Raw genomic sequence first — 14,712 nt, forward strand, 5'->3', positions numbered from 1 at the left:
GTGGACTAAATGTGCACAGAGAGCGCCCTCCGGCTGCAAGAATTAATTGAAAACACCATTCCTGAAATGTCCTCTTATTCTTTAGAATAAATTGTGGACTAAAGGTGTACAGAGCGCCCTCCGGCTACAAGTATGAATTGAAAACACCAGCGCTCATAGTTATAACAATGAATATAGAATAAATATAACTCTTCTGTATAGAAAATTGACATAAACATATGAGAATCCATCAATATTTCTCCAAATGTGAATGCTTTTAAACTAAAAACCTATATTCAGACTCTTTCCATCACAGAAATACATTATATTTTAAAGAATATAATAGAATACCATTATTTTAAATTGAGCTGAGACATGATTACAGAGGTTTTTTTTTCACAGCCTACCTGACTGAAAGGCCTCATTAATATGCAGCACCATTAGAGGTTCTTTAAGCAATTCTTTTGTCTTCTCAGGTGTAAATGAGCCATTATTCATGATGATTCACGCCTCCACGCATACTGTGTTTCTTGACAAAAAGTGTCTTACAAAAACTAAATCAATATAATTGTAGGCATTATAATTTTTACATAATTTTGAAGCAAAAACTCTAGTCTACAACCCCCAATACCCAGAAGTCTTGTAAACACAGATTTAATATATATTTTTGGCCTTATTTCAGTGACTTAACTTTTTTGTTTTTTAATAACCACGCATAAACGTTATTCCTTCAATAACACAAACATGTGCATACATGTTCCTAACATATTATGGTAGCCTAGTTTGTGCTGAATACAGTGTATTGACACCTTTGTCATTAATATGTTTATGAACAACTGAAAAAAGCACAAATGTCAGGGTATGTCAAAACTTCTCCAGGCCCCAAATCAGCCTCAGACTCCAGAGGGTTAAATTATCTGCATATGCTGATGATATCACAATCATAATCAGAGAGCAAAGCGATATTCAGGTACTCACAAGGGGCTTTAGAGTGTTATGGTAAAGCCTCATCAGCTGTAGTGTAGCATATGCTCATGTATCAGGATAATCAATAAACTTTGGAATGTTCAGAACGCTTTTAGCATGCTGGACTGGGTTGTAAAACCATCTCGGCTCCGAATAGTCTGCCATAAGATGAGCCTACTTGACACTTTTGTGGACCTGCGAGGGTAAACAGAAAAACTCCAACTTCCTCACTTTGGTGACTTCAAAAGGAGTGAAGCCCCCCCCCCCCCCAGAGACTGACCAGATCCACATTCCAACACCCCACACACACAGGGACACACAAAAACACACACACAGACACATACAGAAACACACAATCATACATTTTTGACTGTATATGTAAAATACAACTATGCTGAAATATATGTATTTCATGTATGTATTTCATCATGTATTTTAGGGCCTATGCATGTTTCCTAGTGTCTAAATGAGTGTATTTGTGCTAGTGTGCATTTTAATGATAGAATTTGGTCTGTAAACCATAACTTCTTTTCTATGCCTTTCTGACCTATCGAGTTTGATCTCGTTTTAAAGCTCCGGACTCGAGCTATTCATTGAGATATGTCACAAAACGGACAAATGCATTTTTCTATGTGTTTAATGATCCTGTGACGAACGTACTACATCTGGAAATCTGATCTGATAGTCATTAAGTATGCAAATTCAGCTAGGAGACCAAACAAAGGAACTTTGCCCGCCAAATAGTGCTGCGCATCTATTGGTCGCTGCAATTCAGGAGGTGTGTTAGCTTGGGTTTCCATAAAAACAACGACACACACCTTCTTCTTCGCTTCCGCTCTCTTCTCCTGGTGTGTTCCCGACGGCCCTGAATCATTCGTGGGGTTCTCCCGATTGTCTCACTCGTCTCTCCCGGTACGCCTCCGGTGACCACGCGCTGCCATCGCGCTCAGCTTCGGGACCGCCATCTTCCAGCGAAACTCACTCTCAAGTCCTCAGTTCAAACCTTCCCGCGGAACGGAAGAAGCCAACGAACTGCACCAGCGCTAAACTGAAATTCGACACGCCCAACCAATGCAAGTATACTGCCGTTTCTCAATCTTAGATGATGAAACTGATTTCCGCGCTGGCCTCAAGGACTGTTTTGTAAGTTTGCTACTTGCCTTCTCTCTTTCCTTCTCTACTTCCACTCTTGTACATTCGGTGTATATTCTTGTATATATATTTAGACGTATAACCTCAGTATTCGTAGTTTGCATATATTAAACACTTAATTCATGCTCGATTGTTCTGTTTGTTCTTTCAACTGAAGACCAAGTCACTTTAACGTTTTCCGATCGTTTTATGCTGTGATGCTATAATAGGAATATTCTCTTGGCCAGAGAATAACTCCGTTTATAATACTCTGTGAGGGACTTAGTTTGCTGGACAAACGAACAGTTTCTCTAAATAATTATTAAACCAGAACTAATCATATAGGTAATTGATTATAATTCGTTGTAATTGATTCACAATATATGTTTAATTCCCCGTTGGGTCGATATATGAATCATAATTTATTCATAACCTTATGAATTATTATATTCATATTTCATCCATAAATTGATTAATAACCGCTACATTCGTTACAGTAGTTAATTGGAGTAAAAGTGATGCTTTATGGTGTGGAAGAGTTTCTAAAGGGCCAAGGCTTCCTGGAGGGTTACAGTGGGGGAAGACAGGTTTTAAATATTTAGGGGTTTTTATAGGGACAGAAGAGTATAGGCATACAAACTGGGAGGGCCTTGTGGAGAAAGTGTGTGTTCGGTTGTCTCCAGGGGTCTAAATTAACACCCGCCAACCCGCCAAATGCGGGTTAAAATTCATTTTGGCGGGTGTTAATAAAAACTTACTAGCCAGTTTGGCCGGTGATGCATGAGGCTCTGTTCTCGGTCATTTATCTCCCTGGCAGCACTTCTTACATTTCTCATGAAGACTGTGCCATAATGCTACGCGATGATGTTTCATACGCCCATTGGCTGCGCGCAGTTTGCAGTGAAACCAGCGCGAGAAACCATGGAAACGAACGGAGCGTCCATCAGAAAACACAAGGAAGAAGAAGAACGAACGGAGCCAGAGCAGGGAGCATAGACTGAAAGAGGAGGGAGTTAGCTAGTAAAGGAAAAAGTTAAGATTAAACTAAATGCGGAGGTGGTAGGGACAGATTTCTAGGGCCGAGAAGAGGAACGAGGCAGGGGATTAGGATATCAACAGAGAAACAAAGAAAAGAAAATGTAATGCCAAATGGCTGATGGGTCGTGAATGGCTTGTGTTTGATCACGAAAATGTCGTAATGTTTTGTTAGGATTGCCACATGTACTAGGGTGACCAGACGTCCCCGTTTTCCGGGGTTTTTGGTGCTCTGTTCCCGACTGGAGCAGTCCCCGGAAATGCCCCTGTTTTATAGTTCGTTCAAAATATCCCGCAAATACATTGCAAAAAAGCCCGACCAACACATGGCAGCCTATTGGTTATCAGAGCAATGGTGTAGTGATTATATTCACCAACAGAGGGGGCTGTGCAGCTACACTGTCACTGCTACACTTGGTCGCGCGCAGTTACTTCATGAAGAATGTAACCTGGACCAGAGCAGAGCGCTATTATCATCAATTATCAAAAGAAACATTGTTGTTAGTTTCAACTTTTAAGGTAGTAACATACTAACTATTCATGTTAAATTAAAGTAATACGGTTATGTGTTTTATAACAGGGCTTCAACAGGGTGCGGGATTGTTTTGGACAATTTAAACGACCTCAGTCACAAAGCAGCAATTTCCACACACGTCTTTCCACACACGTCTTTTACATACAGATTCCACACACGTCTTAACTGTATCACGAGGTGAAGGTACACTCAGATATGAATAAATAAAACAATTATAATAAAATAATAATTCACTTGCAACTTAGTGCTTAAAATGAGTCTAAAATGCAAAATCATAGTTAAAGTTAAATGTTTAAAAAGTTGTAATTTCTGTACAGTAGCCTATAAACAGCTCATGAAAATGAAAATATTAAATTCAATAATAAATGTTAAAAATATTTGTTAAATGCCATTTGATTTATCTTATCTCATATTTATGTTGTTTTAATTTTGTAATGTGATTTTTCAAAATGGTGTAATACTTTTTTTAGTTAGGCCTGATGGCGAGGCTCAGGCGTGGTGTGGCGTGGCGTGGATAATACAATACACGTGATCGATGTATTGTTCAAGGGAAAAATTAGTTTTGAAATATCCAAAACATGAACAGGAACACTGACTTGACCACTGACACTGACCATTAGCGGGTTACACGAACAAAGCTAGACAAGACAACAATGGAACATGAGGACTATTTATACAAAGAGACTAATGACAAACAAGGAACACCTGTGAACAATGAAGAGAAAGGACCAATGACAGGACAGAACTGAAATCACATGACAAGAACAACCAATGATATTAGGTGTGTTCGACATAGGCTGCGGCTGGATGTAACTGATCGGCGAGATTAGCCGCATGCAGGCGGGGAGGAGCTGAAAACGGAGACGTTAAGTTGGACACTTTCTGCTTTCCGTAGTGACACTCGCGCTGCGTTTGCATCGGTTTGCACACTTTATCACAACTGAAGTGAAATAAATGCAATATTTGACTAATACACTGATGTTTCAGAGACCTTTTCATTCAAAACTTTATGTACTGCTTACAGCGTCTGTTTTTACAAGAATAAAGTTCAACATAAGCATATGTTATTTAAATAACAATGTAGTGGGGTCTTTGTTTTTTATCCGTTTTATTTTGATAAACATGACAATACAACATCGCGACTACATGAAAAGAGCTTTAACTGTTATAAAAACACACATTTTTGAGCATTAGTGGAGCTGAAGGCGTGACAATAAACACGAAACACACGTGATCGTTGTCATGCGGTGAATCCGGCCAATCATGAAACAGCTGTGTCGTCATCAGCGCTCGTGCAGCTCCTCTTGAGAAACTGCGCTGGCTGCCTCAGGCGGCTGATCTCGAATCGCTCTTGCGGTACTTTAAAGCCATACGTCACAGTCACATGACGTCAGCGCTGTCTCAAGTCGGACAACATTTCTTACCGGCATGCACTGCTTCAAGCCAGCCGCCGATCGGTCTGTGCGGCGCTGCATCAAGTCGAACAAGCCTAACATGACACATGAGACAGGGGAAGCACATGACATGATCACATGAGGGCAATGGGAAATCACATGACACAACACATGGCAAAAACAAGGGAAACAAACATAGCATAACAATAAAAATAAACCATAAACCATGAACATGAAACAACACAGAAACAAGACATGACAATTTTCCCCGTTTTTTTTTATTTTTTATTAATAGTTAATAACAAATGATTTCTGTGATATTTTGACCACTCAGATAGGAAATGTCCCTGGTTTCCATTTCAGAAATCTGGTCACCTTAGCATGTCCGTGAAAGAAAAAACAAAACAAGCAATTTTGTGGTGGTAACTAATAATTTTAAAGTTGAGGCAGTAAAGGACCATGATGTGATTCAAATGATAGATAGATGAAATGTTTGCACTTTCTGTGCATATTTTGTTGTGTGCTTTGTACTTTATGTGTTTTTCATGCCAACAATGTTAATAAAATGATCAAATGCATTCAGTGGCACTCATAATTTCTCTTTTCTTCACCGGAGAAACAATTTGGCTAGTGGAAATTCTGATTGGCTGGTAACTTTATAAAGTTACCAGCCACATTGGCTGGTGATCAATACTAAACATTTTTTCACAAGACTTTTGGGAACTTTATATTTTAGTCTAGAGTTTTTGCTTCAAAGTGATGTTAAAATCATTCTGCCTACTTGGACACATGAAACAATGTATTGATTTTAAATTTCTAAGACACTTTTTGTTTAGGAAGGTCATATGCAAGAAGGTATGAATCTTCCTGAATAATGCTGTGATTCACACCTGAGGAGATTAAGACCCTGCCCCTAATAAACCGCATAATGAGCCATTCAGTGAGGAATGTGACTGAGTGAACTAAGAAACAATGCAATGACAAAATAAATATTTATACAAACAAAAAATTATAAGAGAGTCAAAGACACATTGAGTACACAGTTATACCTGGAAATAAATTCTGTTCAAAGATGTATGTGAACACCACATACCTGGCATTTGGTGTTTCTACACTGGAGAAAAATAAATAAATAAATAAAAACTTTCCTGCTTCCAGCCAGTGATCTCAGTATCATACACTGTAAAAAATCTTACCTGCCATCTACTTTTAAAAATTATGGTAACAATATTACACACATTATTTTTGAGAAGTTTTTACTTAAAAAAAAAAAAAAAAAAAAAAAAAAAATATATATATATATATATATATATATATATTTTGTGGAATCTACCTGAATAAATTAAGTAATATTTCCTAAACGATTTAGTCGATGAATTGAATTTAATAATATTAGTGGAATGTGCTATAACTGAATCTCTGTCTCTCTAGCAAAAAAAACAACAACAACAACAAAAAAAAAACAGCTATACAAATTTTGAAGGAGGGATCAACTGTATTACTTCACACAATACTCAATAAAGAGTTTTTTTTCAAACCCGTTTGCTGATTAAGTTCATTTGATATGCAAACATACCATATGCAAAATCCACACTTATCAATGACTCGATTCTTCAGAGATCTCCCTTTACACAATACATGAATAACCAATAGTTGAACAGACCTTCTCCAATCATATCGGTACAAACAATGACCAAACACAATAATACTAATAATAATAATAATAATAGTAGAAATCAATCAATAACCCAAAACAAGAAAATCACAGAAAGTCTCATCAGTGGAAAGAATACTTGTACTTGTGATAAAGTCCAGACATATAATGCAGGAAATGTCCCATAAGCCCTGACACATCAGTCTCTTCAAGGATAGCACCTCCAGATTATTCCCATAGCATGAGTTGATGAGTAAGGAAAGGAAGCCCATAAACAAAAATCCTTCTACAAAAGAAAATACAAACATTCAGTAAAAACCCACCCATAAAATGGTGCGGATGACAACCTAAAGGAATAATAACTGTTACCTCAGAACTACATTTCGCATATACAATTAAGTAAAAAATTCAAAGCTATTAAAAATACATCATTTAGTGGTTATAATCAAGCATTACTTACAATTGAGCAGCAAACAATTAAGTTTCCCATCAAGGATGTTTCTGTGGGAAAAGTCACATTTTGGATTAAAACTTGTTAATAACTTGTATCAAAACATATAAATAGAGTTACACTTGCTAAAAGCTTGTATGTATAGAACAATCATGTAGAACAATCTCAAATGTTTAATAAATGCATTTTTTTTTTTTTTTCATCAGAACTTGGTAATAATGCTTTGAGAGACAAATGTCAGTCTTAGACATGAGTTTTTAAGTGATAGTGATTTGCCAGACAACTTCCACACATCGAGTTCCAGGAGCAGTTTTTGAAAGGCCTCAAATGTGTGCATCAGTTCTTTTGGGTAGGTGAGGTTCAGTGCGTATGTGAGGCCAAGAAGAACAGAACAGGCTCTTGCCAAATTCCCCAACCCAGCCATGACTTCTACCCACTCCAAGATGATGCTGACATCCTCTGATAATTTTCATTATATGCTGCAGTACACCTTGCTGCACATCTCCATTGTCACACTGTAAAACAAACATTAAATAAGTAATTTTATTTTGTCTATCATTACATGTCTATCCATAATTGCGTACAAGTTGATTTGTGTACAGTTGTAAACAATTTTTTTTTTTATTATTACAACAGCTTAAAATGCTAAGACAACCCAGATAACACACATACATCGGGCCGATGTTGTCTCGATGGACAAAGTTCCATCGCCGGGGACGTAGCTCACGGAGCGTTTGCTCATCGGGAAAATGTCGCCGAGACGTCGGCCTCTGATCACGAATGCTCTCCGGCCAATGTGTGGACGATGCAAAGCTGTAAATACTGGCCGCTGTGCAGGGGCTTTCTTGGACCTTTATTTATTTAGGCTGAACCTTTCATGCTACACCCAGATAGCACATAATTAACCTAGAATCTATGTTTCTCACGGCATCAAAGACCAATGTCAGACACGCCATTCAAAACTAACGGAAAATCGACGCGGATGGTTTGCTTACCTTATGCTGAAACAATGTTGACATCAGTTGAGTGAAACACGATGTTGATATCAGTTGGGCTAAAGTTTTACACAGTTTACACATTTTCGTTTTTAAAAATCTCAAACACTTAATACTAATTGATAAATGAGCATGTTTATGTAATAATCACACATCACATTCAGTTTACATTGTTTTAATATTTACAAAATACAGTTACAGATAGCCTACATGTTTAGAGCATACATCCTCCTATACAAACCGTCAATATGACTAATAGAGAAGGCATTTACATTTAAATACACACAGAGGTAATACAAGTAAATTACAGGCTTAACAGTCTCAAGTTAAAAAATTAAAAGCAATATTTACTCATGAACAAAACTGGTCATGTTCTGTTGTACCAAACGTTATTTTTATTGGAGCACAAAAGGAGATGTAACATCAAGAGACTGATAGCCTCAGTCACAATTCACTATCACAGTTTCTTTTCTAATGGTGACTGAGACTGTGACTCTCTCCTTTTGTGTTCCACAAAAATAAGACATATTGGTGAGTTGATGATTTATAAAACAAAATCTTACCCTTGAAAACGGAGGACAGAAGAATATAGCAGATGAATTGGTTTTCCTTTGTAATTAAAATGTAAGTTCCTCGCTCTTGTATTATCAGGAATGTAAACTCTTTGGGTGAAAAAGGTGACAAAGATGTAACCCACAATTTCAATAGCATAGACAAAACTAGTTTTAATTAATAAAAAAAAAATAAAAAAAAAATATTATGGGCCAAAAAGAGGTTTAACTCACACCGAAAAGTCATGAAATGCCCATGAGAAGGATGCAACACTAGAGAAACTGGAAAATTTAAGTATGACCATTGGATGAGAAATACTGATTGGGTCAGCAGGGTCCAGCCAATCCCTCATTAACAATTAAATATCACTTGTTTATATATTGATTATACACAAAATGAATAGTAGTTAATAAGATAGACGTGGTTTGTCATTGATAAAATGAGACTGGAAATTGAATCAGAATATTGTCCCAAATTATGCATGTGCTGTATAATATATAGTATTTTTGTAGCAAAACTGAGCATAGAGCACGTGTTTGAGTGGGATGTCACATACTGATGTGTCATATGTGAGATCTCGCATATCAGTTCACAAATAAAATCTGTCCATGATTTCACACTTTTGATACAGGTGTGCTGCAACTGTAGAATAAGGTGCGGTCACACTACGCTTTTCATTCCATTGACCTCCATTCATATGCACACAAATGCGGGAGACCAGAAACGCAAGCTCATGCAAAAAGTTTGGATTGGAACTCTGACCTGCAAATTCACATCACACGACTATGTATAAAGAGTACAAAATTGCTATATGAAGGTGTGACCTAATGGCTAAATTAAAAAAAAAACAATGTAGTAAAGTCGAGTAGACTGTATATTTTTATATTTTGAATACACTATTTGTTAAATGTTGAATTCATGTTTATAAAGTCTCTGCAGACGTCACATCACGCCAGTTACAGTGTCCGAAGAAATTTCGCATGCTCAAAGTAGTGTGTCTGCAGCTTAAATGTGAGCATATGAATATCTTAATTTCTGATTTGTAGAATAGGACTTGTGCACCACCAGAAAAGAATTTGAAAAGGTTTAACTGTTGTGTTGTTTGTAAGAGAGAAAGAGGGAGAAAAGTTTGCAACTTCTAAAAAAACATTGTGTGATTATTCTTTACAACTACAAATCCCACTGTCACAGGTGTTCAGTTTTACTATAGTAATACCCTCTCAGAACATGGTAGTAATCAGCCATCCATGCAAAAGCAGAGGTCAGTGTGGTGTACTGTTGGTACATCTGTCCAGGCCAAGATCTGATGTCGTCATGCCTTCAGCTGGGGATCCCAGAGACCCTGCAATAAAAATAGTAGAGTTCAAAATCCATTGTACATGCCCATTACAAAGTATCGCATCTGGTAACATAAATCACCATTCCAGGTTCAATTTAACTTTAGCTCAATAGACAATATTTGTAGCATAATATTGCCCAAAAGAAACAGTTTTGAATTGCACTCTGAATAGTCCTTTAATATGGCATTTTGTGAGAGGCCTTGTCACATTTTCTTCTATAAGTAATTTTTATTCAAAATTAATGATTAATGTAAAATATAAAGAATTCATGCATTTACAAACCTCATTTGGATAAATATGATGGTTTACACAGGAAAGTCTGTCAGTGATGGGCTGTAGTGAAAAAGAAAAGACACATAACATATATACCTATCAAAATAGACTAATACAGATTGAAGTTGTGATCAGTCTCTTGATTTGGTAACACTTTACAATAAGGTCCATTAGTTAACATTAGATACTAATACATTATTAGTTAATAATTAGTACTTAGCTAGTTCAAGTTAGTTAATACATTAACTAATGTTTAACAAATGAAACGTCTTGTAAAGTGTTACCAAATATTTAGTAAAATGTATTTAAGAATGTATCAGTAAAAAATACACACAAATAACTCAAAAAAGACCTAGAGAAAATATATTAATGACCATAACATCCTGTTATCATAAAAGTTTATCATAACTACAACCACTATAACATTATTTGTCTCCTCATCTCATTTCACTGATTATTTTATGCTAAAGGCTTTTCACAGACACTCTCACTGAAACAACCAGGGATTAAAGAGTTAGTTCACCCAAAAATGAAAATTCTGTCATTTATTACTCACCCTCATGCCGTTGCACACCTGGGTGCAAAATCTCATCTCGGCGCCGGCCGGTCTAGAGGAAAACAGATCCTCTGACACCTTTGTTACCCTCCGAGGTAAAACAGAAGGCCCAATTTCCTAGCTCTTAGGACATCAAAGGGGCCCCTCATGTGGACTACGGACCAGATTCACATTCCAACACCCACCACACACACAGGCACACACAAAAACACACAAACATACATTATTGACTGTATATGTAAAATATAACTATGCCAAGTCACATCCATGTATGTACCCATCATGTATCTCGAGTGTGTGCATGTTTCCTAATGTTTAGACTTAGTTTAAATAACTGTAGTTGAGTTAGTTTTAGTTGTAATAAGGGAATTTTGTCTGTAAACCATAACTTCCTTTATATACCTGTCTGATCTATCGAGTTTGATCTCGTTTTAAAGCTCTGGCTACTGATCATTCACTGAGATATGTCACATAGCTGACAAATGCATTTTTCTGTGTTTAATGATACTGTGAAGAAAGTACTCCATCTCGAAATCTGATCTGATAGTCATAAATTCAGCTAGGAGACCAAACAAAGGAACTTTGCCCGCCAAATAGTGCTGCGCATCTATTGGCCGTTACAATTCAGGGGGTGTTAGCTTGGTTTTCCATAAAAACAACGACACACAACTTTTCCGTTGTCTCCCGATTGTCTCTCGACTGCCCCTGAACTGCCTCAGGCAACAGCGCTGCCATCACGCGCTCTCCTTCCGGGACGACCATCTCCTTGGACTCTCTCTCTCTTCTTTCTTCTCTGTCATCTTACGCGTCAGTTAAACCTCGTTTGAAAACCCCGCCGGAGAAACCCTCTCGGAAAGGACCAACCAAGCCAAGCGCATTGAAACTCTGCTGCACACCGACTTGAACCATATGCAAGTATAAATCTCTCTGAAATTTGTTTAAACTGATTTCTGTGCTGGCTCTCTCTCAAAGGGTAAACTGCCGTAAGTTGCCATTCTTTGACCATTCTTCCTTTCCTGTCTCTACGTTCCCTTTTGTATATATTTGTATATTATGTATTTAGACGTATAACCTATGTATTAGTAGTTTTCATATATTAAATACATTATATCCATGCTCTTTGTTCTCTTGCTCATTTCACAAAGACCAGGTCACTTTAACGTTTCAATCCTATATCCTTGCTTTACATTTGGATGCTAGAATAGGAAGTCTTTCTCGTGGCCAGAGAGCAGACCTTCCTTTTAATAACATTCTGAGGAGCTATAGTTTGCCGGACAAATGAACAGTTTCTCTAAATAATTATTAAACCAGAACTAATCATATATATAATTGATTACAATTCGTTGTAATTAATTCACCATATATGGTTGATTCCCCCTTGGGTCGGTATGTGCATAATAATTCATAAAGCTTTATGAATTATTATATTCATATTCCACCCATAAATTGATTAATAACTGTACAATCGTTACAGATATTTGGTGGAGAATGCGGGCAACGTTTTAAACTTGGTTTTTGGTGAACGAGCAATGTAGAATAATTTGTGTGTGATTTTAATGTGTATGCGCGCTTTATTCAGTGAGACGACGCACGCATCCTCACTCTACACACTGTTAACAAGCTGCTGTTTGTGTCTAAAAACACTGCAGGCCTAGCCTTGGTTGACCATGAAATAACTGCAGTTCATTAATATTCAGACTCGTATGCAAGAGGGCGACAGTCTTTTGCAATACAGTTTTAATATTAATTCCCGCTTGAATAAACGAATTGAATCGTATTCAGCGTGTTTTGAAACGAGTTTAGTGGCGAGATTCCCACTAAATCTCTTGAAAGGCCTTTATATTTGCTGCTATTAAATCTGAATTAATTGTGTCGTCCAAATAATTCACAATAGTTGGCGCTCCTTGGTGACGTAATTGGCTTAGCTAACCAATCACGATCCCTGTTACAGATCTAATCGGAAAAGCAGTCTATCTGTTTTAACGATTGATGTGTAAAAGTTTGGAGCTTACAATCGACATCCTGATCCAATGTTGATTAGTAACAACGGCGAAGCAATCCCGCAAAAGTTACATATTCGTGTCGTGTGCATTAAAGTTTGTACCAAAAGGGACTGATTCCCAAAGTTGTGTACCCGTGAGTAAAACGGTACATATATATTTATGAAAGAATCCGCTGAGGTTCTATAGTTGTAATCGCGATCGTGCAGTTAAAACAGCGTAAAGGGTCAGAACCCCACAAGCGCGCTCGTTTTTATATCACGAATTAAAGGAGGTGGATGCAGTAACTCTGGCCAGACGCCAGAGGGCAGTCTGTTCAGGTGCGGCACCCCTCCCTACTTATTGGTTGTGTGGACTCATTGACGCCACCGTGTGGACGTTCTGAGTTAAAGCTGCTCTCCATACTTTGAACTGAATTATCTCCAAATTATCTTTTGCTGCTCTATACTGTGGGGAGTTGTAAAAGTAATTTGCTTTTGGTGGTTATGCTTTCCAATCGTTTTTGGAATGTGGTTTACTGATTTAAATTTAATTTAAACACGTTTAAATTTTTAATTTAAATTAAGTTTCCCTTCCAACAAGAGAATTCACCTTCTGAGAGTGCTCCCCCTGGTGGACACTACCAGATAAGTCAATTCTCTTTTCCTTGTATTCTTTTCCTGTGTTCACAGATTTACTCTGTTTTATTTTATTTTATTCTACTTTGTTTTATTTCATTTATTCCCTTTTGTCTTTTCTCTCTTTTTCTCTTGAGTTATCTTCTTATTTTTTATTTTTTTTTTACTTTGGAAATTCATTCCTTTTTATCACTTAATGTTTTATTTTATTCACTCTTAGTTCTGGGTCCTGTTTGTTATTGGCTGGCAATAACATTCACGCACACCCAAGCCTCCCTTATTTCATACACTTATTTTAAATTCAATTAAATAACATTTAATTGAAATTTAAAATTAAGTAGTGTCAATCAGTTGGCATTTTGCTCATCCAGAAGCAATTCCCTTCAGGGAAACTCACAAATAGGGAAGGCTTTCTCCTCTTTTTTCCCATTCTGTTATTCTATGCACTTATTTAAATTCAGTTGAACAGAGTTTGATTCGAATTTGAATCAAGTGCCTCTGGACTGTCTTCCTTTTCTCCCTTTTCCCCATTCTGTTATTCCATGCACTTTTTTGAATTCAATTAAACAGAGTTTAATTCAAATTTGAATCAAGTGCATCTGAATTTTTTTTTTTTTTCTTTACCCCTTCTGCTCATTTCCGTTATAGTTTAGCTAGTTCATTCTGACTGTCATTTTAAAGCTCATTTTCTTTTGTCCTACACACTTAGTCATTTAAATTTGGTTTAAACAAGATTTAAATTGAGATTTAAATTTACAATTAAGTTGTGTTTACCTGACTGTTTGTGTACTTGCAGATAAGGCCCCTCTAGTGCCCGGTGGTGAGTTGACGGTTGTTTCAGTGTGTTCCAGTAAAGTGGAGTTGCCTGGCCTGGCGAATCTCACACGTGCTTGCGCGTGAATCGCAGGACGTTTCTGGCCTCATACCACGGGCAGCACACAGAGACATTAGCAGGTTGGGTGTGTCAGGTGAAGGGAGGCAACGAGCCCAGATTGACAAACATGGCAATTTTGTTTCATTTCCCTGTTCCTGCTCGACAGGACCCCCCCTTTTGAGTAACTGCCTGCGGGGTCAGACTCAGGTGTTGGGAAAAATTCAATTTTGACCTGTCAATCTGGCCGTTGGCGTTAATACCTCGCCTGAAAACGCAATTGTGCTGTAAGTCCCTGTTTGAGAGGCTGCATCGTTGTGTAAGGGGGGCAGGGCGTCCGCGGACACCGAGGTCGGGTGTGGG

Source organism: Megalobrama amblycephala, linkage group LG7 (assembly GCF_018812025.1).
Source record: "Megalobrama amblycephala isolate DHTTF-2021 linkage group LG7, ASM1881202v1, whole genome shotgun sequence".
Lineage (NCBI taxonomy): Eukaryota > Metazoa > Chordata > Actinopteri > Cypriniformes > Xenocyprididae > Megalobrama > Megalobrama amblycephala.